Here is a 16,995-nt window from a genome sequence, read left to right on the forward strand (position 1 = left end):
ATTGGCATGCTCTTGAGTCAAACTACTGGGTATGTGGTCTGATGTTGCCATTTAATAGTCATGTGGCCTTTGAGTAGTTGCTGGTCCATGTCTTGACATTCTTATAAAAAAATGCTCATATTAATTCACCTCTTAGAGTTGTGGCAAGTATAAAGTAAATTAAAACAAATACCAGGTTAGAATAGGACCTGGTACATGACAAGTGTCCAATAAATATTAGCTCTTTCTATGATGGATTTTTTTCCTTATAGCTTCAAAACCCTTCTCAAAACAGTGTTCCAGGCAGCCACTGCCAAGTAATCAGAGTTGACACAAGAGACAAAACCAATTTGTCAAGTCTCCATCCTCCTTAAAGTGAGAAGATGGCAATACAAGCAGAGGATTGAAGGCTTGGAAATTATAGAATCTCAGAGGCGAAAGAAACCATAAAAGTCAGCCACTCCAACCTCTAACTCGCTCTGGAAATTCCTTCTATAGTGTGCCCTAACACATGTGCATCTAGGGCCCTGCTCATTCAATGCTCATTACATCATTCAATTTTAGCTTTTAGACATTGCCTTAGGCAGCTTGGGCTGCCATAACAAAATAACATAGACTTGGTGGCTAAAACAGCAAAACTTATTTTCTCACAGTTCTGAAGGCTGGGAAGTCCAAGATGAAGACGCCAGCTGATTCAGTTCCCGGTGAGGGTCCTCTTCCTGGCTTGTAAATTCTCATCTCACTATGTCCTCACATGGACTTTTCTTGAGAGAGATGTTTTCCTTTTCTTATAAGGCCACCAATTCTATTTGATTATGATCCTACCCTTATGATCTCCTTTAACCTTAATTACCTTTAAAAAGCACTAGCTCCAAACATACTCACATCGAGAGTTAGAGCTTCATCATATAAATCTGGTTGAGTGGGAGTGAGGAGCTACAATTCAGTCCATAGCAGAAATTTTTAGTTTTTCTTAATTGAATTACGCCTCACTATTAGTTGCAGTTTTGTTACCAGGAGCAACAGAAATGAGACCTTCCAAGTGAACGAATTTGAAGAATTTAAAACACTTAAAATACTCTCCCTAGGTTTTACCTTCTGATGCATTGTCCCCATTTATTTAAATAATTTTTTATCTAGACTTCTCACCATCCAGTGAACACGATATCCTTTGTAAGTTCATATATTTAAAAAGAGTGTCCACAATTGAAAAGTTTCAAATGTGATCTCTGATCAATATAAAATGCCAGGGAATCAAGATCTTCCCTCTTCTTATACCTATTCTGGCTTTGCTGCAAGTTGAGATTGCCTTTATTGTATTAGTTGTTTGGTGACAGTTTATAGGAAGTAGCTTACTGCCTGCACATTAGGTACTCAGTAGACCCTGGCTGAATGAAACTGGAGCCCATTCTGATGGAATTTTTGTTGTCGTTCTTACAGTAAGACATATTTTTCTGAATCATCTCCAGTCGAAAGAACTTATAGAAGACGTCAAGCTAGGCCATTTTAGAGTTCTCTTGAAATTTTTCATTTACATGAAAATGGTAGTAAGGGTCTGGACCAGGATGAAGAACAATTATAATGAACCAATATAGAGAATGCCTGCACTGAAGAAAAACTGAGAATATGTTTTTCATCTCTTTCTAGGACTGCATGGACATAGAGAAAGAGTGAACAAGGGGCAAGCTTCTGTTATGTGTCTTCAGTAATTACTTGAACATGTGACTTGCTGTTTAAGGAATAAATGACATTTACTAAGGATTTAATATATGTCAGCTACTGTGCCAGGCACTTTCACATTATCTCATTAATCCTCTCAACAGCCCTGTAAGGTAGAGGTTATTAGATCCACTTTACAGGGAAGTTATGGGGCTTGCCTAATTTTGCATGCTAAAGGTAATTCTTGCTTTGGCTGCCAAATCCCAAGAGCTTTCCATAACACCCACACTAGTAAAACTGGAGCATACCAGGGGATACTGGAAAGCACAGACAGAAAATGGCACACCATCCTGGGATATTAATATTACTGATGGCAGGTGTATTGGTTTACTAAGACAGCCATAACAAATAACACAGATCAGGTGGCTTAAACAACAGGAATGTACTTCCTCACAGTCCTGGAGGCTAGAAGTTCAAGACCAAGATGTTGGAAGTGTTTTTTCTGCCTTTCCCTCCATTTGGTTTGTAAATGGCCATTATCTTCCAGTGTCTTCACATGGGCTTCCCTGTTTGTGTGTGTCTGTGTCCTAATCTCTTCTTCTTAGAAGGTCTCTAGTCTTATTTGATTAGGACTCACCCCCGATGACCTTATTTAACCTTAATTAGCTCTTTAAAAGCTTTTCTGCAAGTATAATCACATTCTGAGGTACTAGAGATTAGGACTTCTATATATGAATTTCAGGAGCACACAATCCAGCCCATAACGGCAGGTAATTCAAAACACTCTAGAAAGGAAGTAAAATATAATACATAATAACCTGGACTTTGGACTTTGATTGCTTTGGCTGAATCCTGATTCTTTCATTAACTAGGTGAGTAACCTTGAGCAACTCATTGAACCTATCTTCCCCTCAGTCTCCCAGTCTTTAAAATGGAGATGATCTTTTGTAGAATTTTGTGTGTGTGAGAAAATAAAACAAGTTAATACATATTAAGAACTCAGAAGAACCCCTGGAATGTAATAAGTACAGTATATGTAGTAGCTTTTATAGGATAGATGAAAATGAAAAATTCTTTAATTTTTATTGTGTATATTTAAGATGCACATGTTTTGTTATACATAGGCATAGTGAAATGACTACTACAGTCAAGCTACTTAACATACTCATCATCTCACATAGATACCTTTGCATGTGTGCATGTGGTAAAAGTACCTGGTGTCTATTCTATCAGTGAATTTGCAGTATACAATAAAATATTTTTAATTAGAGTCATGTGCCATGCATTAGGTTGCTAGACTTATTCATTCCACATAACTGCAACTTTATAACCTTTGAGCTACATCTCTCCATTACCCCCTTCCTTAACACCTCTGCCCTTGGTAGCCACCATTCTACTCTCTGTATAAGGGAAATCATACAGTATTTTTACTTCTGTGTCTGGCTTATTTCACTTTCACATAATATCCTTAGGTTTCATCCATGTTGTTGGATAAGGCAAGATCCCCTTCCTTTTGAAGGCTGAATAATATTCCAATGTATATATATTGATGTGTGTGTGTGTGTGTGTGTGTATCACAATTTCTTTATCCATTTATCTGTCAATGAATGTTTTGGCTGATTCCATATCTTGGCTACTGTGAATAACACTGCAGTGAACATGGGAGCACAGCTGTCTCTATGAGCTGCTCATCTCATACCCTTTGGATATATCCTAAGAAGAGGGATTGCTGAGAACAGAATACAGACCCAGAAATAAATCCAAGCACATACAGTAAATTAATTTTTAACACGGGAACCAAGAAGACACATGGGTAAAGGGTGGCTTCTTCAATAATGGTGCTGGGAAAACTGGATATCCACATGTAAAAGAATGAAACTGGACCCTTATATTAGAACATACAAAAAGATCAACTAGAAATGAGTTAAAGACCTAAATGTAAGACCCAAAACTATAAAACTCCTAGAAGAAAACATAGAGAAAACATTGGCAATTATTTTTGGATATCCCACCAAAAAATCAGTTGAGAAAAAAAATAAACAAGTGGCACTACCACGAAATAAAAAGGTTCTACACAGAAAAGAAAACAATCAACAAAATAAAAAGGCAGCCTACAAATTGGGAAAAACATATTTGTAAGCCATGAATCTGATAAGGGGCTAATATCCAAAATATATTAGGAGCTTACACAACTCGATAGCAAAAAATACAGTAAATTAAAATAATCTGATTTTAAAATGGGAAATCAATCTGAATAGACATTTCTCCAAAAAAGACATAAAAATAGCCAACAAATATAGGCAAAGGTGCTCAACTTCAGTAATTATCAGGGAAATACAAATTAAAAGTACAATGAGATATCACTTCACACCAACTAGGATGGTTATTATAAAAAATACAGGAAGAGTCAGGCATGGAGGCTCAAGCCTCTAATCCCAGCACTTTGAGAGGCCAAGATAGGTGGATCACCTGAGGTCAGGAGTCTGAGACCAGCCTGGCTAACATGGTGAAACCCCATCTCTACCAAAAATACAAAAAAAAATTAGCCATAGTGGTGGTGCACGCCTGTAATTCCAGCTACTCAGGATACTGAGGCAGGAGTATTGCTTGAATCCAGAAGGTAGAAGTTGCAGTGAGCTGAGATCGCGCCATTGCACTCCAGATCGGGCGACAGAGTGAGACTCTGTCTCAAAAATAAATAAATAAATAAATAAATAAATAACAAGTGTTGGCAAAGACGTGGAGTAAAGGAAACCTTTGCACACTGTTGGTGGGAAGGTAATCGAGTACAGCCATTATGGAAAACAATAAGGAGGTTCCTTAAAAGATTAAAAGTAGGATTGCCATATAACCCAGAAATCCTTCTTCTGGGTATATGTGTGTGTGTGTGTGTGTGTGTGTGTGTGTGTGTGTGTGTGTGTGTGTGTATATATATTCTTTAATTTTTAAGTTAAAACATATCAAAGAATTTTCTTCATTTCAGAAAGCTGCCTCAATCATACATATCTGTTTATTCTCCTGTTTGTTGTTGTTGTTTTTGATTGTTTGTTTTTTGAGGAGGAGTCTCGAGTCTTGCTTCTTCTCCCAGGCTGGAGTGCAATGGTGCGATCTCAGCTCACTGCAACCTTCACTTCCAAGGTTCAAGCAATTCTTCTGCCTCAGCCTCCCAAGTAGATGGTACTACAGGTACCCGCCACCACGCCTGGCTAATTTTTGTATTTTTAGTAGAGACAGGGTTCCACCATGTTGGCCAGGCTGGTCTCGAACTCCTAACCTCAAGTGATCCACTTGCCTCGGCCTCCCGAAGTGCTGGGAATACAGGCCCGAGCCACGGAGCCCGGCCTCATTCTCCTCTTCTAATGAGCTGTAGTAAAGGAAAAAGTCTAAGAAGTGCTTTCTGCTAGCACACATTTGCTCTTCATGCCAGGCCGACTTCTAAGGTGGCTTCCAATGATTCTACTTGATGGTATTCATGTCCCATGAAATCCACTTCCTGTGAATATAGGCTGAACCTAGTGACTCACTTCTAATGAGTAAAATATAACAAAAGTGGTGGAATAGCACTTCCAAAATTTGGTTATAAAAATTAGTGACTTCCATCTTGCTCTTGCTCTTTCTCTCCAGCTCTCTCTCTCGCTCTCACTCTCATTTTCTCTTCTGGCTCCTTTTTCTTGCTTGCTCTGATGAAGCAATTCATCATGTTTTGAGCTGCCCTATGAATATGTCTATGTTTTATGGAACTTGGGGTTGTTTCTGCCCAACAGCCCTCAAAGAACTGAAACCTCTCAATTCAATAGCCCGCAAGAAGCTGAATCTCGCCAACAACTACATGATTGAGTTTGAAAGTAGATTCTTCCCTAAGCAGATTTCCTTTCATGTCTTAGGGTGACTGCAGCCCCAGTTGGCCCCTTTATAGCAGACTGTGGGAGACACTGAAGCAGACGATTCCTGACCCACGGAGACTATGAGAAAATAAATGTTTAAGCCACTAAATTTTGGAGTAATTTGTTATGCAGCAATAGATAACTAATACAGCCTTCCGAAAAGTGGAGAATATTGTGGGAATAGATGGGGACCATCATGATTCAAGTGGACAATGAAATTTGTGTGAGCACAGCAGAAGGACCCAAAGAACAGAGGGCAAGAGAGGAGCTTGGAAGATCCCAACTATTTTCCAAGAATCACCCGCTCAAGCAGTTTTTCCTCATCAGCATGACTGGAAATAACTGTTAATTAGCTAGCTTGCAATACTCTTACTTTGCACTAGTTGCATTTCAAAGTATTTAAATTGTTCAACCTGCTCCAATACATTTACTCCTACTGTTTTCACCATTAATGAGGCATTCAGCTTTTAGAATCTGGGAGATGACCTAAAGATCAAAGTTAATTTAATTTAAAATCAATGTACCAGAAAAGAAAGACCCTGCCTCCAGTATTGACGTTAGGCTGTGGGCTTTTGTAAATGCAGAAGCAAAGGCACATAACAGCATATGCCATGCTATTATTTCTAACCAGGTGAGAATATATTCATGCAGTCACAAAGGTCTACTGAAAAAAGATCCTGATAATTGGTCTCCACCTGATTTAATACCACTTATTGGGCAGACTTTGTTTGATCAAGTGAATTGCAAACCACTTCCTGGATTCATTATTGAGTTTTAAATCCCACTGAGTAGCTAAGACCAATATCAATGAATCCTACCTTCCTGATATTTTAGAGAAAGTCATTCATAAGTGAGATAATCAAAGTGCTTAGATTTATGAGCAAAGTTTCTTATAAAAGACTTATGTTTTTAACTGAGTTCTATTGGCAAAGTTACTTACTCCTGCTGCAAGAAATAAGAAGACTTTGTAATGCAATGTCTGGAGGCATCTATTTCACTTATTATATTTTTAATCCTCAAAGTCTGTTTTCTGATTTGCAATGGTCTGCACTTACATGTTTTCACAGTTAATTATTTTCTATTCATTCACTCATGCGTTTTCTTATTCAACAAATGCTTGATATCTCCTCTGTGCCAAGTACCATGCTATGCCGTGGAGGTTCAAAGAAGTACAAAATAGTACGTCAGTCAAAATAAACTGGTTTTGCTAGTATAACTAACAATATTAAACTTACCTGAATGGCTTATCCCAACCAAGGTCTATTTCTTGCTCACACAGTCTGGGAGGTCCATATGATACCTCCATGCTGGCTTGGGCTTCTAAATTTGCTCAGACAGGGGAAGAACAGACTGGGAAGCATGCCAGTAATTAAATACCTCCATCAGAGAGAGACCCAAACTCTTCGGTTTGCTTGGCCATATCTGCCTCTAAGTAGAAGTGCATTCCCCACAACAGTTTCTTTAGGGAAAGAAGCAGAAACAGAACACACTATTGTCTATCATATACAGACTACACCTTCTGCCCCTTCTTATTTTATTAGCCTATGCAGTCTTGTCGTGGGCATTTATATGATTTCTATAAGACACTTAAAATGTTAAACATATGTTTGTGACTCCCATTATTGCTTTCATGGACAGTTAAGAGAACAGGGACTCCATTTTAGAAATGATCCCCCTGCCTTCTCTAAAGATACCATGGCCCTTACATCCCTCTCTTCTCCTCTGCCTCTGATAGGAAGGCCTGGTCACTCCTAGAGAGTGAAAAAACCAACAAAGGAGGACATGGCTAAGACCGAGTTAGACCCTGAGAATTACCGTGAAGTTTTTCATCATTTCTGTCATCATTAGACCATTTAGCCAGCAGGCCTTGAGCATTCCTACTATGTGATGTGTGCTAGAAATGAAATGTTGATTAAAATAGACATGGTTCAAACTGTATAATGAGGAAGATTGTCAAGTAAACGGACAATCGCAATGCAGTGCGGTAAAAGCTATGCTAGAGAGGCACAGGGAGCTCTGGGAGCACATGACTGGGGAGACCCCGTGGATAAGGGAAAGTCTCTGGAGAAAATGATGTCCAGGCAAAGGCCTCATGCCTGCGTAGGAATAAGCTAGGTAAAATAACTGGGGAAGGAGTGATCATTCTAGAAGAACAATGACTGGAGGAAGGAAAGACAGAGGAAGAGGGACACCAAGAAAGAGAAGAGAGAGCAGGTGGAGCTGTTGGCCTAATCAGGGAGCTGCAAGGAGCCAAAGCATATATTCCAGGTGGGGGGATTTTAAGACATGAGATTAGAGAAATGAGGAGAATCCAAGTTTCAAAGGACCTTGTAAGCTATGAACACAGCTTTGGACTTTTTCCTAAGAGGAGAGGGAAGGCGTTGAAAGGTTTCAAACAGGAAAGAGACTGATATGATAAATACTTCAGATTTGAGGTAACAACTGCCCTTTACAAAAGCCTGGCAGTTATTATGCTGGTAAAGTAAACAACCCAATGCCTGTTTATAGCAGTCCTGGTCTTTGGCTGATTTCCCTAGCAGGATGATTTATGAGGAAGTAGATGGAGGATTTGTGTGTTTGGTATGATTCGGAATACCAGGAGAGCCCTTAACACAAAACTATATATGTTTTCTATTCCCTTCCATAAACACTGAAACCCCATTCTTTATTTCTTTTTTTTCATTTTTCTGGTCAAATATGCATTGAGCACCAGAAATGTAAATGGAATAAAGCTCATGCACTAAAGAAAATGAGATAAGGACATGATTCTTGATTCCAAAAGGCTAAAAGATCTCGTAGCAGGGATAAGATGAGTTTAAGAGTGTGGTGTGTGGGAGGAGAGCAGAGCAATAGGGATCCAGAGGGAGAAACGAACCTTTCAGACCTGGGAGCCCTGGGAAGGCTTTGTGGAGAAAATACCACTATGACTGGGCCTTAAAAGATGAATAAGATTTTCTCAGTGCTGAGCCGTGTTTTTATCAGAAGTCTTTCAGCTATCCACGAGAGAAACTTAACTCAAATGAGCTTAAACAAAAAGAGGGCAGTTATTGGTTCACACACAGAGACACAACCGACTTCAAGCCTAGCTGGATCCATGGCCCCAGTGTTATGATTCAAGCTTGCTCTTTCTCTCTCCATTCCTAGGACAGATCCTCCCTGGTGGACAAAATGGTGTGAAAGGAAAATAAATCCTGGGACCCCAAAATCACTAAGCCAAAGGGAAAAGTCAGGCTGGGAATTGTAGGGCAAGCCTGCCTCCCATTCTATTCCTAATTAAGATAGAGCAAAGATTTAAAAAAAAAAAAAGCTACCTCCCTCCCTCCCTCACAATTTGCTCATAAGGAAATCCCCTGTGGACAAAGGACAGATAGAACTCAAAGTCATCCCTTTGCTCATGTGAGGCAAAAGCATATCTGAGTGCTTCCTTTCCCCTATTGTTTCACTAAGGCTGGCTAAGGTGTAAGTGACTATTCCTCTAGATTGTGTATTCAGTGAAAGGCTAATCAGAAACTCACAAGAATGCAACTGTTTGTCTCTTATCTATGACCTAGAACACCTCCTCCCCACGTCAAGTTGTCCCAGCTTTCCAGACTGAACCAATGTACATTTTACACAAACTAATTGATGTCTTATATCTCCCTAAAATGTATAAAACCAAGCTGTGACCCTGCCACCTTGGGCACGTGTCATGAGGACCTCCTGAGGTGATGTCACAGGAATGTCCTTAACCTTGGCAAAATAAACTTTCTACATTTATTGAGACCTATGTCAGATACTTTTTGGTTCACAATGGCTCTCAACAAACCCAGTGCATTAGTTTCTTAGGGCCACTATAACAAATCACCATGAGCAGAGTATAATAGCTTCAAACAACAGAAATGCATTTTCTCACAATTCAGGAGGCCAGAACTCAGACACTGGAAACCAAGGCATTGGCTGATTGGTTCCTTCTGTGGGTTCCTAGAAGGACTCCATTGCGTGCCTCTCTTCTAGCTTTTAGTGTTTGCCGGAAGTCCTTGGCATTTTTTTTTTTTAATGCATCCCTCCAATCCCTCCCTCCACCTTCGCATTGCCTTTTTTGTGTTTCTCTTCTGTGTCTCTCAGAAGATCTAAAATCTCCCTCTCTTTTATGTTTTGAGGATACCAGTCACTGGACTGAGGGTCCACCATAAATCTAAGATGATCTTTCTGGAGATCCTCAACTCAGTGACCTCTCTATGAATATTTTATTCCAAACAAGGTCAAATTCTGAGGTTCCAATTGTACTTCAATTTTCAGAGGGTACTCTTTAACCTACTACACTCAACAAAACCATTCCACTGTCTATAGCACTGGTACCCAATCTTTTTGGCACCAGGTATCGGTTTCATGGAAGATAATTTTTCCATGGACCGGGTACGGGGGAGGATGTTTTGGGATGATTCAAGCACATTACATTTATTCTGCACTTTATTTCTATTACTATTGCATTGTAATATTTAATAAAATAATTATACAACTCACCATAATGTAGAATCAGTGGGAGCCCTGAGCTTGTTTTCCTGCAACTAGACGGTTCCATCTGGGGGTGATGGGGACAGTGACAGATCATCAGGCATTAGGTTCTTGTAAGGAGTGCATAATCTGGATCCCTCGCATGCGCAGTTCACAAGAGGGCTCATGCTCCTATAAGAATCTAGTGCCACCACTGATCTGACAGGAGATGGAGCTTAGGCAGCAATGCAAGCAATGGGGAGAGTAAATACAGATGAAGCTTCGCTCACTGGTCTGCCACTCACTTCCTGCTGTGTGGCTGGTTCCTAACAGGCCATGGACTGGTGGCCCAGTGGTTGGGGATCCCTGGTCTATAGCACAAAAATCCCACTACCATCAGCCCCTCACGGATCAAGGGTCAAAGCTTTGGTGGAGGTTGGGCTGTGGAGTTCAGCCTCATCAAAACTACATTGATTAGATTCTTAAGAAAAAAAAGCCTTCTGATATCAGAACATAAGGCGTGCTGCAGAAACGTCACTGATAGGATCTTGGAACAATCACTGGAAAAGCCTTCTGGGGGATATATGTATAGCAAGACATTTGGAATTATTATGCCTCCCAACCAAATAGATTCTAGAGGGAAGTTATTCTGTTGGTTTCCATTCTTTTTATAGATGAGGAGCCCAGAAGCACATGGAGAAAGTGATTGAGGGCCCCTCTATCCGACAGCCAGTGGAAGGCATTCTGATGGAGGACAGGTGCCACCTGGCCTACATATGGGGAGCAGGAGGCACCCAGAGAGCTGGGCAAACAGAAAGGGAGAGGAGCAATGCCAGGGACATGAACAGATCTTCAAAACACTTTCTGCATTTATTGCTACAGTTATCCTTGCCTTAGTTTACTTAAGCATTTTACCTATACAGCTAAAAGTTAGACAATTGGTTAGTGATGGTTAATACTGAGGATCAACTTGATTGGATTGAAGGATGCAAAGTATTGTTCCCGGGTGTGTCTGTGGGAGTGTTGTCAAAGGAGATTAACATTCGAGTCAGTGGACTGGGAGAAGCAGACCCACCCTCAATCTGCGGGGGGCACAATCTAATCAGCTGTCAATACTGCCAGAATAAACCAGACAGGAGAATATGGGCGGACTTGACTTGCTGAGTCTTCCTGGCTTCATCTTTCTCCTGTGCTGGATGCTTCCTGCCCTCAAACCTCCAACTTCAGGTTCTTCAGCTTTTAGACTCTTAGACTTACACCAGTGGTTTGCCAGGGGCTCTCAGGCCTTTGGCCACAGACTGAAGGCTGCTCTGTCGGCTTCTCTAGTTTTTGGGTATGGGAAGAGGGGTTCATAGGAGAAGGGCAATGGAGAAGGCTAGGGTGGGTGCGGTAATGTAGAGAATAGTGGTAGATGTTGAAGGTTTTAAGGGTTCTTTGGTGAAGAGCTTTATTGCATCAGCGAAGGGTTGTAGTAATCCGTAGGGACCTACAACATTGGGTCCTTTACGTAGTTGTATATAACCTAGTAATTTTCGTTCAACAAGTGTAAGGAATGCTAAGTTTTGTGACTGGGACTGGCTTCCCTGTTCCTCAGCTTGCAGAAGGCCTATTGTGAGATTTCACCTTGTGATCGTGTGAGTCAATACTCCTTAACAAACTCCCTTTCATCTATAAATCTATCCTATTAGTTCTATCCCTTTAGAGAACCCTGACTAACACAGGTTTTCAGAGGTTACTCTGAAGACCTGTGTGGGAGTCATGTTTGCATTCATCTTCAGTAATATGAGAAAAAGTAAAATAACATAGAACTTTTTAAAACATCAAATTAATTCAAGGTAAAGAAATGTGTTTTATTCCTAATTATATCCTTTCTACCTTTTTGGTATTTGTTAAGCTTTTATTGTATTTAATCATGGTCACAGTAGAAGGTAATTTTGTCTTGTTTGATCTAGTTTTGTGGCCTATATTTAGCAAATGAAAATGATGATGACTCAATATTGGCTTTCCACAGTTTTGGGTGGAGAAAATATTTACTGACTCATGACATCCAAAGGCCTGGGATCCCTAATTTGACTAACTGCTATGTCTCATTAGGTAGCCCCCAAGCTGAGCAATCACAATGAGAAATCAAAGGGACTTCCCTAACCATTTATTTTCTTAAGAGGAGAGTGGCTTTGATTCTGAATGGACTTTTACTACATTTGGCATGTTTTAAGAAAGCTGTTTTGCTGAGGATGAGATGAAGTTTGTTAATTGCATTATGGGTTGCTAAGGGACGTGCCGCTCTGAAGTGCCGCATGCATGTGGCAACTCTTTAGCACCTGTGGCCTAGGGACCTTACCGCCATTATCCTGCATGTTCAAAAACACAAGACCCACTTGTTAGTCAAAGCAGCTGACCTACGAATACCTTCTAAGTCAGTTGAAAAGCTTTGACGATTTTTCAGACAGGAAAATTAGCCAGGTATTGTTCAGAATGGTTGACCTGTGAATTTGATTTTTATTTGTTTACCTACACAGCCATGACACCAAATTAGCAATAAGCGGACTTCAGCCAGACATCATGGCTGGTGACATCTGAGCTGCACATCATCTACCACATTCCAAGCATGTGTGACTTCCCCTCCCCACGATTCCTGCTATTCAGAATAAGTGGAGGCAGGGAGGTCATGGTGAAGGCTTATTAAAAAAAACAGTCAGACATAAAACAATTGTTTCCTTGGACTTAGAAGGACAAATTTTCTTTGCCTAAGCAGGAAGCAAGGAAATATTCAGGAGAGGCTATTGGCCATTGATCATGTCCCTATGGAGACCTGAGTTTATGTGAGTGATACTATTGGATCTACTTTCTCCACCTCTCCCAGACTATTTAAGTTTTGGTCAATTGCAGCAGAATGAAAGGGAGAAGTGTTGAAACTCCAGCAAAGAAAATATATGAGGGTAAACTAGTAGATGAATGCCCTCACCCTCCAGGCCTTAGAACAGAGAAGACAGTAAACATCTCCTACTCTTCTCATTCGTTGATTGGTTCAGTCACTGATGGGCTGACCTCATCATTCATTGATCATTTGCAAATCAAAAATTTTAATAGTGACTGTTATATGCAAATTATTCTTAGGACCATGGGATGAAGAGGTAATAAAAATGAGTCCAAAAGGAAAATGCTTTTAGGAAACTTGTTTTAGGCTAGTGTTGAGAATGTTGGTTTCTTAAGAGCCCTTGGGTATCTTTTTGGCCTCAAAAGAGCTGAGTAGGTTGGAGGTTTCTATTTTGGAAGAGATGAAACAGTCCATCTGGCTGATGAGGGCTCACTCCAGTCTTCATATCTTAAGGGAGAAAAATAAATACATCATTCATGTTTCTTCCTCAGGGCCAGTCAGTTCCCCAGGGAAGAAAAACAGATAAATATTTAGGGCATAAGCTTATCTAGGAAGAGTGGGTATGTCCCCTGGAATTTAAACTCACTGGGAAAGAGAGAAAAAGACCAATCGCTAGCCACCCTGATTCATTATTAACAGAGTTATTGATATTAATAATTATTATTGCTTGTTGGATATTAACAATTTAAGCACATGTTTAGTGTCTACTCATCATCATCACTGGGCTGAAGATACAGAAAGTCAAAGCATAGCTCTTACCCTACCAAAAGTTGCTCATTATCTAGTCAGGGAGGAAGCTTGGTCAAGAAAAAGAAGGCAGAGTCCTGCTTTCAATTGAGCTTTATAAAACACATGAGATGATATAAAATCTTTTCATTCTTCTGGTATGTAATTGGAGGGCTGGTCTATCACAATGAAGATTATAACTGCCATGTGTATTGCATACTTACTATTTGCCAGAGACTATTCTAACTACTTTGCATACATTATCCCATTTACAACCACGTGAAATAGGCAATGTTATTCTAGATTTGCAGATGAGGAAACTGAATCACAGCTAAATGATTTGCATGAGGTTATATGGCTAGTAAATAGTAGAGCTAACATTCATATTCATGTAGAGTGCACCAAAGTTTCCATGCATAACCAATGTGCTATATTGCTTTGCATCTGAGAGATTATTACATCAGAACTATGGCTTAGGAGGCACCAAAGACTGGGCAGAGCAAGCACTTCAGGACAGGTTCTATCAGCCATATCAGCCATAGATGGTTGTGGGCATCACATAATCCAAGAAATCAGCCATGTTGAGGGAGATGAGCCCTGGATACCAGACGAAGAGAGATAAAAAATGGACTGAGGAGATGTGATGTGTCTTTGGAGGGAACAAATGTAGCCACATTGACAGATCACAGAAGAAGGAACTAGGTAGTCCTCTAAGCAGGTGAATAATAACAAAATTAACATATGGATGACTTGCAAATGACTGTGCTCATCAAGTGTTTATTTGGCTCCAAACAAAATAAACTAAATATAAACCATCTCAAATAAACAAGGGCACCTATTAGATAATGAAACTGAAGTGTCTATGGGTACGTTAGCTTCAGGAATAGCTCAATCCAGCTGTTCACATCAAGAATCTGTTTCTTTACCTCTGAGACCTGCTTTTTTTGTTGGCTTTATTCTCAGTTTTTCTTTATGTAGTAGTGTCTTGTTGCTTAGGAACCACAGAGGAAAAAAGTTTCTTTTTTCCAATAGTTTATTATTTAATTAGAGTGCTTCAGGAAAAGGGAAGAGCAAACAAACTTCTAGGATCTGTTTGGTTGGAGAACACAAGCATTAAATTCTGTGCTTTGTAAATAAAGATGTGCAACACTTGGACCATGCATTCAAGGAGTTAATAGTCAAATTGGGGTAATTGACAGGTTTAAAAATAGAAACAGTGTAAGTTGATTGACACTGTGTTTGTTTGTTTGTTTGTTTGTTTGTCAGGGTATCTCTGTTTCCTAGGCTGGAGTGTAGTAGTGCAATCACAGCTCACTGCAGCCTCGATCTCCCGGGCTCAAGCTATCCTCCCACCTCAGCCTCCCAAGTAACTGAGACTACGGGCATACCATTGCACCCGGATAATTTTTTTCTAATTTATTTTTTGTAGAGACAGGGTCTCACTATGTTGCTCATGGCTGGTCTTTAATTCCTGGGCTCAAGCAATCCTCCTGCCTCAGCCTCCCGAAGTGTTGGGATTACATTGTGATGTACCTGATAATAAATTTTAGGGTACACTTGGTACTTAAAAACATGAATCAGAGAAGGCCTCAGTTGGGAATCAAACCTTTTCTTCTGGGATAAAAAAATGTGGAGCTTTCGTCATCACACACAGTAAACAAAATTATGGTTGTGATTTCCGTAACAGGGTCTTTGGTAATTGTTTTGTTTTACTCACAATAAAACTTGTTGAGAATAGCAGGTTATATTTACATCTGCATATCTGCTCAATGATCTGTAGCATCACTCATTGATGTGGTGATGAATCTGAAATCCATCAAGAAAGAATGGAAGAATAAGATTTACTTCACAAAGGTTAACCTTAAAATCCAGCACTGTCTTGTTGCTGTGAATAAAGGAACACTTGCTAAGAATCCCCAACTAAAACCACCAACCAAGCTCACTGTCTCTTTCTGGCTTGCTCTCTTTCTCCCTTATGCACTAAAAAAAAAAGGATTTATCTTTTAATTTAGCTTTAATTCACAATTTCACAATTAATTAAACATCAGCCTAATCATTATACCCACAAAGCATTTAAACTGATGTTAGGAGAATGATGGGGAAATGAATAATGCTTTGAAGGTCCATTTCAAATTAGTTATTTGATTAATGAATATTTCACAAGGGCATTTGGGAGATGACCTCTGTTGATGACTTAAAGAAAGACAAGTCTGTTTAGGTAATGAGACGACAAAGCGAGTTTGAGTTATCTCTGGGTGTACGTTGTGTAGAATTACAAGGATTAATCCATACAAAATGTATTACTTTTCCCGTGGCTCGTTGGAGATAACATAGAATTGTAAGATCAATAAATAAAGTTTGGCATTTTGAAGATGCTGCTTGATGATAAACTGCAATGTGCACCCCAGACCGCCAGCCATGAGCACAAGCCGCCCACCAGAGGCTTATGAAAGAAAGCTGGGCTTGTTCCTGATAAGGCCTGTGGTGGGGCGGGCTGTTTGCCTCATAAACTCTCCATAATCCCTCCTAGCACCTGACCTTTCGATTTCTTAGATGTAGAGGAAGAAAATTGGCTGTCACCAGCTTCCTATATATTCAAACAAATAAGAAACAGCTTACCTTGTTTTGTGGTTTAGAAGGAGCCTTTTCCCAGCAGTTTCATGATCAAAAGCACATATTGCAAGAGGGAATCAAATATAGGTCAAAGACGCTGACTGCAGCACACGATAAGAATAGGACAATGAGGAGGAGGTGGTGTAATCACAACCAGCCTGCCTTCTTTGGCAAGGAACACTTATGGCAATCTCGCTGTCCTCATCTTGGACAGTTAAGTCACTTTTCATTCTTAATTATGTTAAATCTTAGAACAGTCAAAGCTGAATCAAACATGGAGGTCATCAGGGTCCCAAAAGGATTGGAGTTATTTGAACATGAAGCAAATACTAGAAAGGGTTTAATTTTTATGGTAAGCAACATAGCACTGTTTTCCTCCTGAGTTTTTCTTTTTGTCTTGAAACTATGGAAGTGACTCTCCAAAGGCAGAGTTTCTGTTCATTCCACAAATAATAATCCAAAGCCTTCTAGTGCTAAATCACTTCCTCATAGCAAGTTGAGAACTTGAACTCTTATGGACCCTGGGGGACGCCTGGACACCCAGTACAGAGGGTGAAAGCAGAGCCTCTGGTTGCAATACACAGGGCAGGTGAGTGGGGCCAGGATCCAGTGCCCACCTTCGCCCGAAGTATAAAGGATGAGTTAACATCTTCTAAAACCATCTATTAAGCCATTCTAAATGACTCTAACTCTAAGGAAAGACAGACAAATACCCCTTTAGAAACAGGAGACTTTATGACATGGCTTGGAATTTAAGACTAGTTTGGGGTAGTAGAAATTTTT

Source organism: Macaca thibetana, chromosome 11, assembly GCF_024542745.1.
Source record: "Macaca thibetana thibetana isolate TM-01 chromosome 11, ASM2454274v1, whole genome shotgun sequence".
NCBI classification, from domain to species: domain Eukaryota; kingdom Metazoa; phylum Chordata; class Mammalia; order Primates; family Cercopithecidae; genus Macaca; species Macaca thibetana.